Below are 18,696 nucleotides of genomic sequence, written 5' to 3' on the forward strand. Positions count from 1 at the left end.
ATTCAAGAGGAAAGCCGGTCCAATTGAGAAGGCATGACCTCAAGCCCGTGGCTAGAGGATGGTTAGAGTTCATACAATGCTCAATCATTCCCACTAGCAACCGGTCCGAAGTTACCATAGACCGGGCCATCATGATTCATAGCATCATGATTGGAGAAGAAGTGGAAGTTCATGAGGTTATAGCTCAAGAACTCTACAAGGTGGCGGACAAGACCTCCACTTTGGCAAGGTTAGCCTTTCCTCACCTCATTTGTCACCTCTGTTATTCAGTTGGAGTTGACATAGAAGGAGATACCCCCATTGATGAGGACAAGCCCATCACCAAGAAAAGGATGGAGTATACAAGAGACCCCTCTCACCATGAGATCCCTGAGATTCCTCAAGGGATGCACTTTCCTCCACAAAATTATTGGGAGCAACTAAACACCTCCCTAGGAGAGTTGAGTTCCAACATGGGACAACTAAGGGTGGAGCATCAAGAACACTCCATTCTCCTCCATGAAATTAGAGAAGATCAAAGAATCATGAGGGAGGAGCAACAAAGACAAGGAAGAGACATTGAGGAGCTCAAGCACTCCATAGGATCTCCAAGAGCAAGAAAGAGCCGCCATCACTAAGGTGGACCCGTTCCTTGATTTCCTTGTTCTTTATTCTTCTGTTTTTCGATTTTTATGCTTTATGTTTATCCATGTTTGTGTCTTATGATCATTAGTGTCTTAGTGTCTATGCCTTAAAGTTATGAATGTCCTATGAATCCATCACCTCTCTTAAATAAAAATGTGCTTAATTGAAAAGGAAAGAATTGCATGAATTCTGAATTTTATAATAGTTTAATTATTTTGATGTGGTGGCAACACTTTTGTTCTCTGAATGTATGCTTGAACAGTGCATATGTCTTTTGAACTTGTGGTTCATGAATGTTGGCTCTTGAAAGAATAATGAAAAAGGAGACATGTTACTGAGGATCTGAAAAATCATAAAAATGATTCTTGAAGCAAGAAAAAGCAGTGAATACAAAAAAAAAGAGAAAGAAAGCAAGCGAAAAAAAAAAAAACCGAAAAAAAAAGAGAAAGAAAAAGAAAAGAAATAAAGTTGTGATCCAAGGCAAATAAGAGTGTGCTTAAGAACCCTGGACACCTCTAATTGGGGACTTTAGCAAAGCTGAGTCACAATCTGAAAAGGTTCACCCAATTATGTGTCTGTGGCATGTATGTATCCGGTGGTAATACTGGAAGACAGAGTGCTTTGGGCCATAGCCAAGACTCAATAAGTAGCTGTGTTCAAGAATCATCATACTTAACTAGGAGAATCAATAACACTATCTGGATTCTGAGTTCCTAAAGAAGCCAATCATTCTGAATTACAAGGGATAGAGTGAGATGCCAAAACTATTCAGAGACAAAAAGATAAAAGCCCCGCTCATCTAATTAATACTAATCTTCATAGATGTTTTTAGAGTTCATTGCATATTCTCTTCTTTTTTATCTTATTTGATTTTCAGTTGCTTGGGGACAAGCAACAATTTAAGTTTGGTGTTGTGATGAGCGGATAATTTGTATACTTTTTGGCATTGTTTTTAGTATATTTTTAGTATGATCTAGTTAGTTTTTAGTATATTTTTATTAGTTTTTAGTTAAAATTCACTTTTCTGGACTTTACTATGAGTTTGTGTGTTTTTCTGTGATTTCAGGTATTTTTTGGCTGAAATTGAGGGACCTGAGCAAAAATCTGATTCAGAGACTCAAAAGGACTGCAGATGCTGTTGGATTCTGACCTCCCTGCACTCGAAGTGGATTTTCTGGAGCTACAGAAGCCCAATTGGCGCGCTCTCAACGGCGTTGGAAAGTAGACATCCTGGGCTTTCCAGCAATATAATAGTCCATACTTTGCCCAAGATTTGATGGCCCAAACCGGCGTTCAAAGTCACCTCAAGAAATTCCAGCGTTAAACGCCGGAACTGGCACCTTTTTGGGAGTTAAACGCCCAAACTGGCACTAAAGCTGGCGTTTAACTCCAAGGAGAGTCTCTACACGAAATTGCTTCATTGCTCAGCCCAAGCACACACCAAGTGGGCCCGGAAGTGGATTTTTATGTCATTTACTCATCTATGTACTAGTTTTCTATAAGTAGGACCTTTTACTATTGTATAGAGACATCTAGGACTTTGGTAGCTATCTTTGTTTTATGCTATCTTAGACCTTTGGGAGGCTGGCCATTCGGCCATACCTAGACCTTGTTCTTATGTATTTTCAACGGTGGAGTTTCTACACACCATAGATTAAGGTGTGGAGCTCTGCTGTACCTCGAGTATTAATGCAATTACTATTGTTCTTCCATTCAATTCCGCTTGTTCTTTGTCCAAGATATCACTTGTTCTTCAACATGATGAAGGTGATGATTGACGCCCATCACCATTCTCACTCATGAACAAGGTGACTGACAACCATTCTTGTTCTACAAGCATCTGAGGCTTGGTGAATATCTCTTGGATTCCTGATTGCACGATGCATGGTTGATCGCCTGACAACCGAGTGCTCGCCTGACAAACGAGCCAACCATTCCGTGAGATCAGAGTCTTCGTGGTATAGGCAAGAACTGATGGCAGCATTCAAGAGAATCCGGAAGGTCTAACCTTGTCTGTGGTATTCTGAGTAGGATTCAATGACTGAATGACTGTGACGTGCTTCAAACCTGTAACCTACTGGGCGTTAGTGACAGACGCAAAAGAGTGATTCTATTCCGGTAGGGGAGGGAACCAAACCGGTGATTGGCAGTACTGTGACAGAGTGCGTGCATTAGCTTTCACTGCGCGGATGGGAGGTAGCCACTGACAATGGTGAAACCCTACACGAGCTTGCCATGGAAAGGAGTAAGAAATGATTGGATGAAGGCAGTAGGAAAGCAGAGAGACGGAAGGGAAGGCATCTTCATACGCTTGTCTGAAGCTCTTACACCAATGATATACATAAGTATCACTATCTTTATCTTTTATATTATTTTCGTTCATCATCGTATTTGAGTTTGCCTGACTAAGATTTACAAGATGACCATAGCTTGCTTCAATGCTAACAATCTCCGTGGGATCGACCCTTACTCACGTAAGGTATTACTTGGACGACCCAGTGCACTTGCTGGTTAGTTGTGCGAAGTTGTGTAATGCCATGGAATTGAACCACCAAGTTTTTGGAGTTCATGACCGGGGATTATGAGAGTTGTGAAAAAGTATTGTTCACAATTTCGCGCCACCAATTGCCATGCTTGACTGCCGCTGTGATGTACGTGTTCTGGTCCTCTTTTCACCCTTCCGTTTAATGTTTCTAGGGTTTTGCATGTTGCCGCTGCTTGAAAAAGGTTGTTCCTTTAGTGGTTTTAGGTACTATTGGTAGTTTCTCTTTTGGTGAAGATGATGTTTTGTTTGATGATTTCTGCTTTGGTTGTTGTTTCTGGTTTGAAAGGGAACGTTGTTGCTGGGGTGTGAATCTTGTAAATCTCCTTGGGTTCTTGTATTGTGCCTTTCCCCCAAATGGTACCCCAGGATTTTCAACGTAAGTCCTGGGGACTCCTTTTGTTGCTTGTAATGTACTGGGTTATATGGTCGAGTTGTTTTGCTGCTGTCCGAGATGTGTTTTAGTAATCCGATATTATTTTTTTATTGTAGGACTAGTTGGTCTTATGGCTTCTCGCAAGAATATTATTGAGACGTATTCCCGAGTCCCTGAGGGCATGGCCGATTGGGTAGATTCCATGGTTCTTCTATGTCATTCAATGGTGGATTCTGACTTCTGTAGAGAGCTGCGAAAACACCATAGGGTCTGTGGTAGTGGTGCCCAGGAAGGGAACGAGCTGGTAGCGCCTGATTCCAATGAGAGAGTTTGTTTTCCTACTTCTATTGAGGGGGAGCGTCCCTACTTTTATGCTTATGAATACTTCTTTAGTCTGTTGGACATTACTTTTCCTTTTTCCGCTTTTGAGACCAACCTGTTGTGGTCTTGTAACATTGCTCCATCCCAGCTTCATCCCAATTCGTGGGGTTTTATAAAAAAATTTCAGCTGCTGTGTCAAGAGTTAGGCATCAAGCCTTCTCTAACTCTTTTCCTTTATTTGTTTGTTTTGGCCAAGCCTGGGGCCTCTTCAAAAAAGAAAGCTTCTTGGATTTTCTTTAGATCTGCCCAAGGGCACAAGGTCTTTGCCATGTATGATAAGTCCTTTAAGGATTTTAAAAACTATTTCTTTAAAGTACGAGCTGTCGAGGGGGTTCGCCCCTTTTTTCTTTATGAAAATGATGAGCCTGCTTTTCCTCTTGAGTGGCAAAAGAATGTCATAGTGTCTCGGTATACTTGGAAGATGTTGGACGGGGTCGAACAGGCCTTTGTGAGCGTATTGGAGGATATTTGGGGGAGCCTCCGCATCTGGATACTAAGAAATTTCTGGGAGACCCCTATTTGGTCCGAAAAGTGTTGGGTATTGACTGACGTACTTTTTTATTCTATTTTATCCCTGTGATCCATGACTTTTATTTGCTGATTCTATTTTTTCTATTTTTCAAAAATGTCGAAAAATACCGACTCCATGAAGGCTTTCAAAAAAGCCAGGAAGGCAACTGCTGCACAAAACATCTCGGTCAAGGCAGCAGGGGAGGGATCTTCTCAAACCACCATGAAACCGCCTGTACCAGGTTCCCCTGGGTAGAGAAGGGTGATCCTTACTACTCGGGTTCGCCTGTTAGATCCTCCACAAACTTCTACTACTGCTTCTGGTGCTCCTTCCTCAAAAAGGCAGAAAACAAATGAGCCCTTTAACTGGATGCCCCGGATTTTGATGCTGTCGAGTTTGTCGACCAGCAAGTTGCCCGTTACGGTGCGCTTTCTATGGATGATGTGTCCCTTTTTCAGCATTTAGATTTTATCACCAGAAACAGTGTGAAGATGGCACATATGGGTGCGGCTATTTTTTGAACTGTTCAGGGTATCCCGATTCATGCTACGAAGTCTTTTATGGAAGAGGCTAAATCGGAGTTTGATCGGATCAAGGGTCTGAAGGAGGAATTGGAGGTGATGTTGGCGAAGGTAGAAAAGGAACTGGAGGGTGAGAAGGCTAGCTCTATCGCCTTGGCGGCTTCCTTGAAGTTGGCTGAGGACATGGTATTGAAGCACAATGATAGCTATGTCTCAGCTTATAGGGAGTTGGTGCATCTCCGGAATGACTTGGAAACTTCTCGGGTTAATTATGCCGAGCTCCAGGGTCACCTTGTGGGCAGCGTGACTGCTGCCTATGAGAACCTGATGGAGCAGTTCCGGATTGTTGCCCTGATGCCGATTTGACTCTCGTTAGTCTTGATAACATAGTAAAGGATGGCAAGATTGTCCCGGATGATCCCGATGATGACATTGAACCTCCTCCTGCGCCTTCTCTTAAAACTTCTGCTATGCCGGTTACTTCAGCCCCCTCAACCGTAGTTGAGCCAGATCCTGATTGTCAGATCTTGAATCGAGGCGACGGGACAGTGGATGCGGTGCCTCTCTAGACTCGTCCTCCTTCACTCCGGGATGCTGCTATTGGGAAACCTTTAGACTCTCTTTGATTATTTCTGATGAATTTGTGTATAGTCCGGCCTGTGGGCTTTGAACTTTTTATTTTGTAAATGGTGTTTTGTTGACTGTTGATACTTTCTGTTGCTTATTTAGCAACTTTGTTTTGAAAAACAAAGTGACTTTCGAGCTTTCTGGGCTGATTTGGGTGGCCTCTGAAGCTTTGCTATTATAATTTAGTAGTTTTTATATCTTGTCTGCTTTGCACTCGTCTTGGCACCTTTGTAGGTTTTTATCTGACATGATTAACTTGATCCTTTGGCCTGACGTTGCTCTCATCAATCTTGAACTGTTGTTTATCGTAATACTGATATTGCCGAACTTGGTTTTTGATTTGTTTGTAGCCCTCCTTTTTGGACCTTACTCAAGGTCTCTTCCAAGGGTAGCTTTATCGTGTCGATTCCGGTCAAATTACTCGGTAATCCTTTTTCTGGGACTTTGTTCGTGTCTCTTTCAGGGATTACCTTCGTAGCTTTGTATCTTGGACCGACTTCGTCATGCCGGGCTTTTGTCGAGTTACTTCATAATCCTCTTTCTTGGACCTTGTTCAGGTCTCTTTCAGGGATTTATCTTTTGTAACTTTATCTTTCTGGGCCGACTTCGTCATGTCGGACTTTTGTCGAGTTACTTGATAATCCTCTTTCTTGGACCTTGTTCAGGTCTCTTTCAGGGATTTATCTTTTGTAACTTTATCTTTCCGGGCCGACTTTGTCACGTCGGGTCCTATCGAGTTACTTGATAATCCTCTTTTTTTGGACCTTGTTTAGGTCTCTTTCAGGGATTATTTTTTGTAACTTTATCTTTCCGGGCCGACTTCATCATGTCGGGCTTTTGTCGAGTTACTTGATAATCCTCTTTCTTGGACCTTGTTCAGGTCTCTTTCAGGGATTTATCTTTTGTAACTTTATCTTTCCGGGCCGACTTTGTCACGTCGGGCCCTGTCGAGTTACTTGATAATCCTCTTTTTTGGACCTTGTTCAGGTCTCTTTCAGGGATTATTTTTTGTAACTTTATCTTTCTGGGCCGACTTTGTCATGTCGGGCCCTGTCGAGTTATTTGATAATCCTCTTTTTTGGACCTTGTTCAGGTCTCTTTCAGGGATTATTTTTTGTAACTTTTTTGTAGGAGTCCGACTTCCTCATGTCGGGCTCTTCGAAGTTATAGTAATCCTCTTTTATAGGGTTGGCCAAACCTCTTTCCAAGGCTTTACTTATAACTTGGTTTGTTGTGGTTGGTCCGACTCTTCGTGTCGGCCAACCTTTAAGTTATTTTATAACAATCCACTTTATTAGGACCTCGTCAGGTCCTTTCTATGGATCACTTTCTATAACTTCTTGTATTATTCTTGTTTTCATCTTTGCTGATTTTGTAGAATTTGGGTTTTTAGCTCTCGTTTTTATCGTGATCGCACAGTGAATTCGGTTTTCACTTTCTGTCGATCTGTAACTTTACAATCGGGCGATGAATGTTTTCAGAATAATCGACTTGAGCGTTTGTAGAGAATCTGGACAAATTTCATTAAAAGAAAATGCAAATATACATGAGGAATTAATCTCCTAAGTCGGGTGATTCGTAGGTCTTGGCGGGGCGCCTTGTTAAAAAACCTTTTTCAGGAAAAAGAGTGCCCCTTGTCCAAGATCTTTTATCACCCCTAGTTATAGTACCTTCTTAGGTTGCAGGCGTCCCATGATCTAGGATGCTCTCGCCCGTCGAGTTCAGAAAGTTTGTAGTAGCCCTTTCCCAATACTTCTATGACTCGGAAGGGTCCTTTCCAGTTTGCTGCCAGCTTTCCTTCTCCAGGTCGAGTTGTTCCTATATCGTTTCGGATTAGGATAAGGTCGTTTTCAACAAAGGCCCGCTGTATTACTTTTTGGTTGTATCTGGAGGCCATTTGTCTTTTCAGCGCCTCTTCCCTTATCCGAGCTTTCTCTCGGATTTCTGGAAGTAAGTCGAGCTCTTCCCTTTGAAGGTGGGAATTGACTTTTTTGCTAAAATGGATTACTCTGGGTGATCCTTCTTCGACCTTTACTGGAATCATTGCCTCCATTCCGTAAGCTAATCGAAAGGGTGACTCCTTTGTCGTGGAATGAGGAGTCGTTCGATACGCCCATAGGACTTGTGGGAGCTCCTCAGCCCAGGCTCCCTTTGTATCCTGTAATCTCCGTTTTATCCCTGCTAATATAACTTTGTTAGCAGCTTTGGCTTGCCCATTGGCTTGGGGTGCTCAACAAAGGTGAATTGTTGTTTTATATTCAGATCGGCCGCTAGTTTTCTGAAGCCTGCGTCTGTGAACTGGGTACCATTGTCTGTAGTGATGGACTATGGAACTCCGAACCTTGTGACGATGTTTCTATATAGAAATTTCCGACTTCTTTGAGCTGTGGCATTGGCTAGGGGTTTTGCCTCGATCCATTTTGTGAAGTAGTCTATTCCTACTATGAGGAATTTGACTTGTCCTGATCCTCGAGGAAAAGGTCCGAGGAGATCGAGTCCCCATTTTGCGAATGGCCAAGGTGAGGTTACACTGATGAGTTCCTCTGGCGGAGCGGTGTGGAAGTTGGCATGCTTTTGACATGGCAAACATGTCCTTACGAATTTTGTGGCTTCTTTTTGTAGGGTTGGCCAATAGAATCCTGCCCGTAGTACTTTTTTGGTGAGTGCTTGCGCTCCGAGGTGATTGCCACAAATGCCACTGTGTACTTCTTCTAAGATATATTTAGTGTTGGAAGTCGGCACGCATTTTAGCAATGGTGTTGAAATCCCTCTTTTGTATAAAGTATTATTTATGATGGTATAGTATTGTGCTTTCCGTTTTAACCTCTTTGCCTCTTTCTCATCTGTAGGGAGGGCCTTAGTTGTGAGGTAATTAATTATGCAGGTCATCCATCCCTGATTGCGACTTGTTATGGCTAAGACCTTTTCTTCTTCTAAGATTGATGGCTTCTGTAGAATTTCTTGGATAAGGCTTCTATTGTTGCCTCCTGGTTTGGTACTGGCTAGTTTTGAGAGTGCATCAGCCCGGGCATTCTGTTCTCGGGGTATTTGTCGAATCTCGTACTCTCCAAGTTGTTCGAGCTGTTCCCTGGTTTTGTCTAGGTACTTTTTCATAGTGGGGTCTTTGGCTTGGTAGCTGCCTGTTATTTGTGAAGTGACTACCTGTGAGTCGCTGAAGATGATAAGTTTTTGAGCTCCGACCTCCCTAGCCAGCTTCAAACCAGCAAGTAGTGCTTCATATTCCGCTTGATTGTTTGAGGCAGGGAACCCAAATTTGAGGGAGAGTTCGATCTGGGTCCCCTGGTCGCTTTCAATTATTACGCCTGCGCCACTTCCCATTTTATTTGAGGAGCCATCCACATATAGATTCCATTCTATGGGGGTTTTCGGTGTATCCGTAAATTCCGCAATGAAGTCGGCCAAATATTTAGATTTGATGGCCATCCGAGCTTCGTATTGAAGGTCAAATTCGGACAGCTCGACTGCCCATTGCAAGATTCTGCCTGCCAAATCTGTTTTCTGTAAAATTCCTTTTATGGGCTGGTTGGTCCGAATTTTAATGGTGTGAGACTGAAAATATGGGCGAAGTCGTCGATATGTTATTATGAGAGTGTAAGCGAACTTTTCTATTTTCTGGTAGTTCTGTTCGGACCCTTGTAACGCTTTGCAGATAAAGTATATGGGTTGTTGCCCACTGTTGTCTTCTCGGACCAGTGCTGAGGCTATTGCCTGATTTCCCACTGCGAGGTACAAGATGAGTGGTTTCCCTTCCCGTGGCCGACTTAATATAGGTGGCTGTCCCAGAAATTTTTTGAAGTCTTGGAAGGCTTGCTCGCATTCAACTGTCCATTCAAACTCCTTTCCCTTCCTTAGAGTGGCGTAGAAGGAGAGAGATCTTATTGCGGATCCCGCCAGGAATCTGGACAAGGTTGCCAACCGCTCGTTGAGTTGTTGTACCTCTTTGATACAAGTCGGGCTTTTCATGTCGAGTTCGGCCCTGCACTTGTCTGGGTTTGCCTCGATTCCTCTCTGTGTGATCATAAAACCCAAGAATTTACCAGTTTCTACTGTGAAAGTACATTTTGTGGGAGTGAGTCGCATGCCGTGTCGTCTTATGGTGTTGAATACTTGTGTCACGTCGGATAATAACATTTCGTCGTTTTGCGTCTTACTAGCGTGTCGTCTACGTAGACCTCCATGATCTTTCCGATGTAATCCGAAAAAACTTTGTTCATTAATCTTTGGTAAGTGGCTCCTGCATTTTTGAGACCGAAGGACATAACAATGTAGCAGTAATTTGCCTTTGGGGTTAAGAAAGAGGTTTTTTCTTGGTCGGGTGGGTACATTGGGATTTGGTTATATCCCGAGTATGCGTCCATAAAGGAGAGGTATTTGTATCCGGAAGAGGCATCTACCAGTGCGTCGATGTTTGGGAGCGGATAAGGATCTTTCGGGCAAGCTTTATTGAGATCGGTATAGTCGTTGCATATTTTCACTTCCCATTTGACTTTTTTACCAAAACGACATTAGCAAGCCATAGCGGGTATTTGACTTCTCTTATGAAGCCTGCCTCCAGTAGATCTCGTACCTATTTTTTCACTACTTGAGAGCTTTCTGGCCCTAGCTTTCTGTGCCTTTGTTGTACTAGCTGAGATCTTGGGTAGACTGCTAGCTTGTGGCACATTAGTTTGGGATCTATGCCTGGCATGTCTGCGGCCTTCCACGCAAAGAGTCGGCGTTGTCGCGTAGAAACTGTATGAGTGATTCTTTTATGTCCCCTTTTAGGAGTGTGCCGATTGGTTGTTTGGTCCGGGGTGTTCCGGATCTGGATTTTCTCTATTTCTTCTTCAGGTTGTGGGCGGAGCTCCTCCCGCCTCCGAACTCCACCGAGCTCGATTGTGAGGAATTCTTCTCCTCTGCCTCTGAGGTTTAGACTTTCGTTGTAATAGCGGCGCGCCATCTTCTGATCTGCCTTTACTGTGGCTATTCCTTCTGAGGTTGGGAACTTCATGCATAGATGCGGAGTCGAAACTATTGCGCCGAGTTGATTTAACGTTGTCCGACCTATTAGGGCATTGTAGGCTGAGCTTACGTCAACGACAATGTAATCTATTTTGAGTGTTCTTGACTGACTTCCCTTTCCAAAAGTTGTGTGGAGCGGGATGTATCCCATTGGTTGAACCGGGGTATCTCCTAACCCGAACAGACTGTCCAGATGTGCTCTGAGTTCATTTTCTTCCAAGCCGAGTTTGTCGAAGGCCGTTTGGAATATGATATCGGCAAAGCTTCTCTGGTCTATTAATGTGCGGTGAAGATTTGTGTTTGCTAGTATAATAGTGATGACCATGGGATCGTCATGCCCTGACGTGACGCCGGATGCCTCTTCCTTGGTAAAAGTGATCGCCGGGATGTCGAGTGTTTCCTTTTTTTCTGCGACGTGGTATACGTCTTTGAGATGTCTTTTGCGGGATGATTTGGAGATTTCTCCTCCGGCGAATTCACCGTGTATCATGTGGACATGTCTTTTTGGCATCTGGGATGATCGCGCGGTTGTTCCGACGTCTTCTGCTCTTCTTCTTTTCCTTTGTTCATCATCACGGGTGGCCAGGTATCGATCTAGCTTTCCTTCTCGTACGAGCTTTTCTATGACATTTTTTAAGTCAAAACATCCATTGGTGGAGTGTCCGTGGATCCGATGGTATTCACAATATTCAGCCTAGTTTCCTCCTCCTTTTTTACCTTTGAGTGGTCGAGCTGGTGGTATTTTTTCTCTGTTGCAAACCTCTCTGTAGACATCCACAAGAGACACCCGAAGAGGGGTGTAATTGTGGTATTTTTTATTTTTTCTCCATGTCGATCTTCCTTTTTTCTGGAATCTTTGTCTTTATCCCGAGGGGTGAACCCTGCTTTTGAGGTCTCTCCTAATCGGGAGTTTTCCTCCATGTTGATGTACTTTTTCGCTCGCTCTTGCACCTCGTTCAGAGATGTAGGGTACTTCTTTGATATCGATTGACTAAAAGGCCCTTCTTGCAGGCCATTAATGAGACCCATGATGGCAGCTTCTGTTGGAAGGTTTTGTATATCCATGCATGTTTTGTTGAATCTCTCCATGTAGTTACGCAAGGTTTCCCGCTCTCCTTGTCTGATTCCTAGTAAGCTCGGAGCATGTTTAGCTTTGTCCTTTTGGATGGAGAATCTGGCCAGGAACTTCTTCGCCATGTCGTCGAAACTCGAGATGGATCTTGGAGGGAGGTTGTCGAACCATCTAATTGCTATTTTTGTTAAAGTAGTTGGAAAGGCTTTGCAACGAACTGCATCTGAGGCATCGGTGAGGTACATTCTACTTTCCGGCGTCGCCTTATTTCTCTTTGTAGATCCTTCTCGGCCTCTCGTTGACGTAGAGCGTCTTCTTCAAGTTGTTTTAACGGATCTTGAAATGCCTCCAGGGCTCCCTCGTTTGGGGAGTTCTTATTGTTGATTTGGGGAGTATCTTTTGGTGTTGTGTCCGTATTTTTATGCGACGTTCTTTCTTCTAGATCTGAGGTGTGATCATTGTCATGGTCGTCCGCCATGGCAATGGGATAACTTCCAAGTTCTCCGGCAACGGCGCCAATATTCCGAGGGTTACCTGAAACTAGAGGTCAATCTCGGACGAGATCTTCTATGTTGGTCGGAGCTGCGGAGTCCGATCTGATGATGGTGGTCAGAGTTGCTGTGTCCGACTCGTTGGACTTGGTGATGATGCTGATCCTTCGTCCCCGGAGGGTGGGGGGTACCTGTAAGGGACTCCGATACTTAAGTTAGCAAGGGTATTAAGCAGGTATTGAGTAGAATCAGAGTATGAGTTATACCTGGGTGCTCCAGTGTATTTATAGTGACGAGGCGTGACCTTTTTAGATAAGATAAGTTAGTTATCTTATCTTATCTTACCTTCTAGGTGAGGTCAGCTTATCTTCATGGGAACCGCCCTTCTCTCTGTAGGTTTGGGCTACCTTAGGATTTGGATGTGTTCCTCTATTTGGGCCCTTCTTTGGGCTTTCCTGTGACTTGGCCGAGCTCTTTGAGAAGAGGTCGGGTCATCTTGACCTGAAGAGGTCGGTGGCTTTGTCTGCAGAACATCCCGGGTCAGACAGCTTTGACCCAGGGTATGAACAGCATTAAATACCAGGCGCGGAGAATGAGGCGACGAGTGACGTCTTTGGAACAGACAAAACCCACTCACGCGTAAGTGGCACGCCCCATCACGAACGACCGACGTGGCGAGAACTCAACCAAGGTGAAAATGGACGAAACGCGCTAACAACGGCGCATGCGACAATGGCTGGCGCGTTGGGGGCATTATTCCGACCCAACCCAGCTGGCCCAATGCCAGGGTCCGAGCGGCCGGCCGACCTGACGGGTTGACAAAACCCGAACTAGTGGGCGATCCAAGCATCCCTCCACGAGGCTCCTGGCAGCTGGGGAAGGAAACTTCTTGGAAGGTGGGACTGCCCATGAGGGGCCTTCCCCAGCACAGACTATATAAAGGGAGGGCCCTACCCCTCCCCAGAGGTGTGACACCTATCCTTTACTTTTTTTGCCACCTTGTACAGATTCTGACTTGAGCGTCGGAGTCCCTTTTGCAGGTGGCTCCCCCCACATCACACCGACCAGTCGATAAGATCCTCGAGCCCTCCTCCTCTCTCCGCCACACCAGTCCATGAGATCCAGTCACCCGCGAACAATCCGGATCCAGATCTCCCGTCAATCCAGAGTACCCAAGACCTCCGACCTGTTCAAGAACCGAGCAATCGAACACTGTTCATACCCTGGGTCAAGCTGTCCGACCCGGGATGTTTAGCGACAAGCCGACCGACCTCTTCAGGTCAGACTATCCGACCTCTTCTCAAAGAGCTCGGCCAACTCACCAAAGGAGCCCAAAGGAGGCCCAAAATGAAGGAACACAGCCCAATCTAAAGGCAACTAAAGCCCAGAAAAATAAAGGCGGTTCCCTTAAAGATAAGATGACTTCACTCAAAGATAAGATAAGATAAGATACGATAATTATCTTATCCACAGGAGGCCACTCCTCACCATTATAAATACATTGGAGCACCCAGGTATAACTCATACTCTGATTCTACATAAAACCTGTTTAATACCCATGCTAACTTAAGCATCAGAGTCTCTTGCAGGTACCCCCCACCCTCCGGTGACGAAGGATCAGCAGTGCAGCCAGTCCAACAAGTCAGACACGACAGCTCCGGCCGTCTCCCACCAGCCGGACACGTTAGCACCAACCAGTACAGAAGATCTCGTCCGAGATCGACCTCCAGTTTCAGGTAACCCTCGGAACATTGGCGCCGTTGCCGGGGAACCTGGAAGTCATCCCACCACCATGGCGGACAACCATGACAACGACCACGATTCAGATCTAGAGGATAGAATGCGCATAAAAACGCGGACGCCACCCCAAAAGCACACCCCAAAACGGGGGAGATAAGTAACCTGCAAACACAGAAATCATGGAAGCACTACAAGCTCAACAAAACTGCCTCCAACAACTCGAAAAAGAAGACGAGCATCATCGGGAAACCAAGAAGGACATCCGAAGGGAAACTAGGCGACGCCGAGAGTTAAAAGATAAGCTCTTAAAACTCGAAGTTGATCTCAAAACCGAGACGGCTCGATCCAGTCACGAAGATAGCCCCCACAAAGATCAAGACCCATTCACCAAAGAGATCATGAAAGCTAAAGGTCCCAAAGGACTTCAAAGATCCCAACATGACTCCGTACGACGGCACATCAAGATCCAAGCTATCATCTTAGAAATTTCAGAAGCAGGATGTATCTCACGGAGGCCTCAGATGCAATCCGTTATTCTCCATCCAGAAGGACAAAGCCAAACACGCATCATGTCTATTAGGGATCAAGCAAGGAGATCGAGAGAGCCTACGCAATTACATGGAAAGATTTAACAAAACATGTCTGGACATACAAAGTCTGCCAACAAAAGCAGCTATCAGGGGTCTCATCAATGGTCTACGAGAAGGACCTTTTAGCCACTCAAATATCCAAGAAGCACCCAAACATCTCGAAACGAGGTACAGGAACGGGCAGAGAAGTACATCAACATGGAGAAAAACTCTCGACTAGGAGAGATCTCAAAAACCAAACATTTCTACTTCTCTCGGGATAAGGATAAAGAGTCCAAGAAAAAAGAAGATCAACATGGAGAGAAGCCTAGAAAATACCACAATTACACCCCCATTCGGGTGTCTGTTGTGGATATCTACCGAGAAATATGCAACACTGAGAAGATCCCATCAACTCGCCCAATCAAAAACAAAAGAGGTCGGACGTGTTGAAGGTCCACCTCACACCAAAGAGGTCGGACGTGTTGAAGGTCCACCTCACACCAAAGAGGTCGGACAAAGTTGAAGGTCCACCTCACACCAAAGTGGTCGGACGAGTTGGAGGTCCACCTCACACCAAAGAGGTCGGACGAGTTAGAGGTCCACCTCACACCAAAGAGGTCGGACATGTTGAAGGTCCACCTCACACCAAAGAGGTCGGACGCGTTGAAGGTCCACCTCACACCAAAGAGGTCGGACAAGTCGAAGGTCTACCTCACACCAAAGAGGTCGGACAAGTCGAACGTCTCACACCAAAGAGGTCAAACGAGTTGAACGTCCACCTCACACCCCTGAGAGACATGTTCATGGAGGATTCGCAGGATGAAGGATGATGAGCGGATAATTTATACGCTTTTTGGCATTGTTTTTAGTAGGTTTTTAGTATGAATTAGTTAGTTTTTAGTATATTTTTATTAGTTTTTAGTTAAAATTCACTTTTCTGGACTTTACTATGAGTTTGTGTGTTTTTCTGTGATTTCAGGTATTTTCTGGCTGAAATTGAGGGATCTGAGCAAAAATCTGATTTAGAGGCTGAAACGGACTCCAGATGCTATTGGATTCTGACCTCCCTGCACTCGAAGTGGATTTTCTGGAGCTACAGAAGCCCAATTGGCACGCTCTCAACGGCATTGGAAAGTAGATATCCTGGGCTTTCCATCAATGTATAATAGTCCATACTTTGCCCAAGATTTGATGGCCCAAACCGGCGTGGCAATTCAGCCTCAGAATTTCCAGCGTTTAACGCCGGAACTGGCATAAAACTTGGAGTTAAACGCCCAAACTGGCATGAAAGCTGGCGTTTAACTCCAGAAAAGGTCTCTACATATGAAAGCTTCAATGCTCAGCCCAAGCACACACCAAGTGGGCCCGGAAGTGGATTTTTCTGTCATTTACTCATTTCTGTAAATCTTAGGATACTATTAATAGGATCTTTTGACATTGTATCTGACCTCATTACACTTTACACGTTTCTTTGTGTACTTCTTACAGCATGAGTCTCTAAACCCCATGGTTGGGGGTGAGGAGCTCTGCTGTGTCTTGATGGATTAATGCAATTACTACTATTTCTTATTCAATCATGCTTGCTTCCATTCTAAGATATCACTTGTTCTTAACCCGGATGAATGTGATGATCCATGACACTCATCATATTCTCAACTATGAACGTGTGCCTGACAACCACCTCCGTTCTACCTTAGATTGAGTAGATATCTCTTGGATTCCTTAACCAGAATCTTCATGGTATAAGCTAGAACTGATGGCGGCATTCAAGAGAATCCGGAAGGTCTAAACCTTGTCTGTGGTATTCTGAGTAGGATTCAATGATTGAATGACTGTGACGAGCTTCAAACTCCTGAAGGCGGGGCGTTAGTGACAGACGCAAAAGAATCACTGGATTCTATTCCGGCCTGATTGAGGACCGACAGATGGATAGCCGTGCCGTGACAGGGCGCGTTGAACATTTCCACTGAGAGGATGGGAGGTAGCCACTGACAACGGTGAAACCCTACATACAGCTTGCCATGGAAGGAGCCTTGCGTGTTTGATGAAGAAGACAGTAGGAAAGCAGAGATTCAGAAGATGGAGCATCTCCAAAACCTCAACCTATTCTCCATTACTGCATAACAAGTACTTATTTCATGTTCTTTTACTTTTCACAATCAACCCTGATAATTTCTGATATCCTGACTAAGATTTACAAGATAACCATAGCTTGCTTCAAGCCAACAATCTCCGTGGGATCGACCCTTGCTCACGCAAGGTATTACTTGGACGACCCAGTGCACTTGCTGGTTAGTTGTGCGGGATTGCAAAAGTGTGATTGCAATTTCGTGCACCAAGTTTTTGGCGCCGTTGCCGGGGATTGTTCGAGTTTGGACAACTGACGGCTTATCTTGTTGCTTAGATTAGGACTGTTTTGTTTTTATTAGTTTAGAGTCTTTTAGTTGAGTCTAGTTTCATATTTTAAGTTTGGTGTCTATTGCATGCTTTTGCTTTTCTTTTAATTTTCGAATTTGCATGTCCTTAATCCCTTTTTGATCCGTAAAAGTTCTAAGTTTGGTGTCCTCTTTGTGTTTTTCTCTTAAAAAATTTTCGAAAATTAGTGTTTGATTTTCTAAAAATTTTAAGTTTGGTGTCTTTTTGTGTTTTTCTCTTTCCTCTTTTCAAAAATCAAATCTTTTTCATAAAAATTTTTCAATCATATCTTTTCAATTGTTATTTTCAAAATCTTTTTAATTAACTAATTGATTCAGTTCTCAATTTGCTTTGATCTTATTTTCTTTTTAACTTTCGAATTTTTATTTTAATTTTCTTTTGTTTTATTTTATTTTTTTCGTTAAAAAAATATATATATATATATCTATTTGCAATCCATTATGGACCTAAGTGGGATTGATCAGTCCAGAAGGACTCTGGGGTCATATGCTAACCCCATTACAGCTGCATATGGGAGTAGCATCTGCACGCCTCCCATCAAAGCAAGCAGCTTTGAGCTAAATCCTCAACTCATTATCATAGTACAGCAAAATTGCCAGTATTCCGGCCTTCCTCAGGAAGAGCCTACTGAGTTTCTGGCACAGTTCTTACAAATTGCTGACACAGTACATGATAAAGAGGTGGATCAGGATGTCTACAGACTATTACTATTTCCATTTGCTGTAAAAGATCAAGCTAAAAGGTGGTTGAATAACCAACCTACAGCAAGCATAAAGACATGGAAACAGTTATCAGACAAATTCCTGAATCATTTTTATCCTCCAAAGAGGATGACACAGCTAAGGCTGGACATCCAAGGCTTTAAACAAGAGGATAATGAATCCCTTTATAATGCCTGGGAGAGGTATAGAGGTATGCTAAGAAAATGCCCCTCTGAAATGTTTTCAGAGTGGGTACAGTTAGACATCTTCTACTATGGGCTTACAGAAAAAGCTCAGATGTCTTTAGACCACTCAGCTGGTGGATCTATACACATGAGGAAGACAATTAAAGAAGCTCAAGAGCTTATAGACACTGTTGCTAGAAACCAATATTTGTACTCTAGCAATGAGTTCTCTCCAGAAGAGGAAGTCATGACAGTAGTCACTGACCCTAATCCTCAAGAACAGATGATTGAGCTTAATCAGCAATTGCTCCTGATGACAGAACAGTTAGCAGAATTTAAAGAGATGCTCTATGAAACTAAAGTTGCTAACAAGAACATAGAACTGCAGTTGAATCAAGCAAAACAGCAAATATCTAAACAGATAACAGAGGAATGTCAAGCAGTTCAACTGAGGAGTGGGAAGACACTGAATACCACTGCTCAAAAGAGCAAAAAGCCAAACAAGGAACAATTGACAGAGGATAACCAAACCACTGTCCAAAATCCCTCTGAGGACAGTAAGAGCCCAGAGAGGAATGCTAGTGGCGTTCAAACGCCAGAAGGGGAAGGAAAGCTGGCGTTAAACGCCCATTCCCTGCCCAGTTCTGGCGTTCAAACGCCAGAAAAGGGAGAGAAGTTGGCGTTTAACACCCAATCTTCACCCATTCCTGGCGTTCAGACGCCAAGGGAAGGTCAGACACCTGAGAGTGCTGACAGTAATCCCTCTAACAAGGCCTCTTCAACCACTTCTGTAAGGAATAAACCTGCAGCATCTAAAGTTGAAGACTATAAGGCCAAGATGCCTTATCCTCAAAAACTCCGCCAAGCGGAACAGGATAAGCAATTTGCCCGCTTT

Source organism: Arachis stenosperma, chromosome 4 (assembly GCF_014773155.1).
Source record: "Arachis stenosperma cultivar V10309 chromosome 4, arast.V10309.gnm1.PFL2, whole genome shotgun sequence".
Classification (NCBI taxonomy): domain Eukaryota; kingdom Viridiplantae; phylum Streptophyta; class Magnoliopsida; order Fabales; family Fabaceae; genus Arachis; species Arachis stenosperma.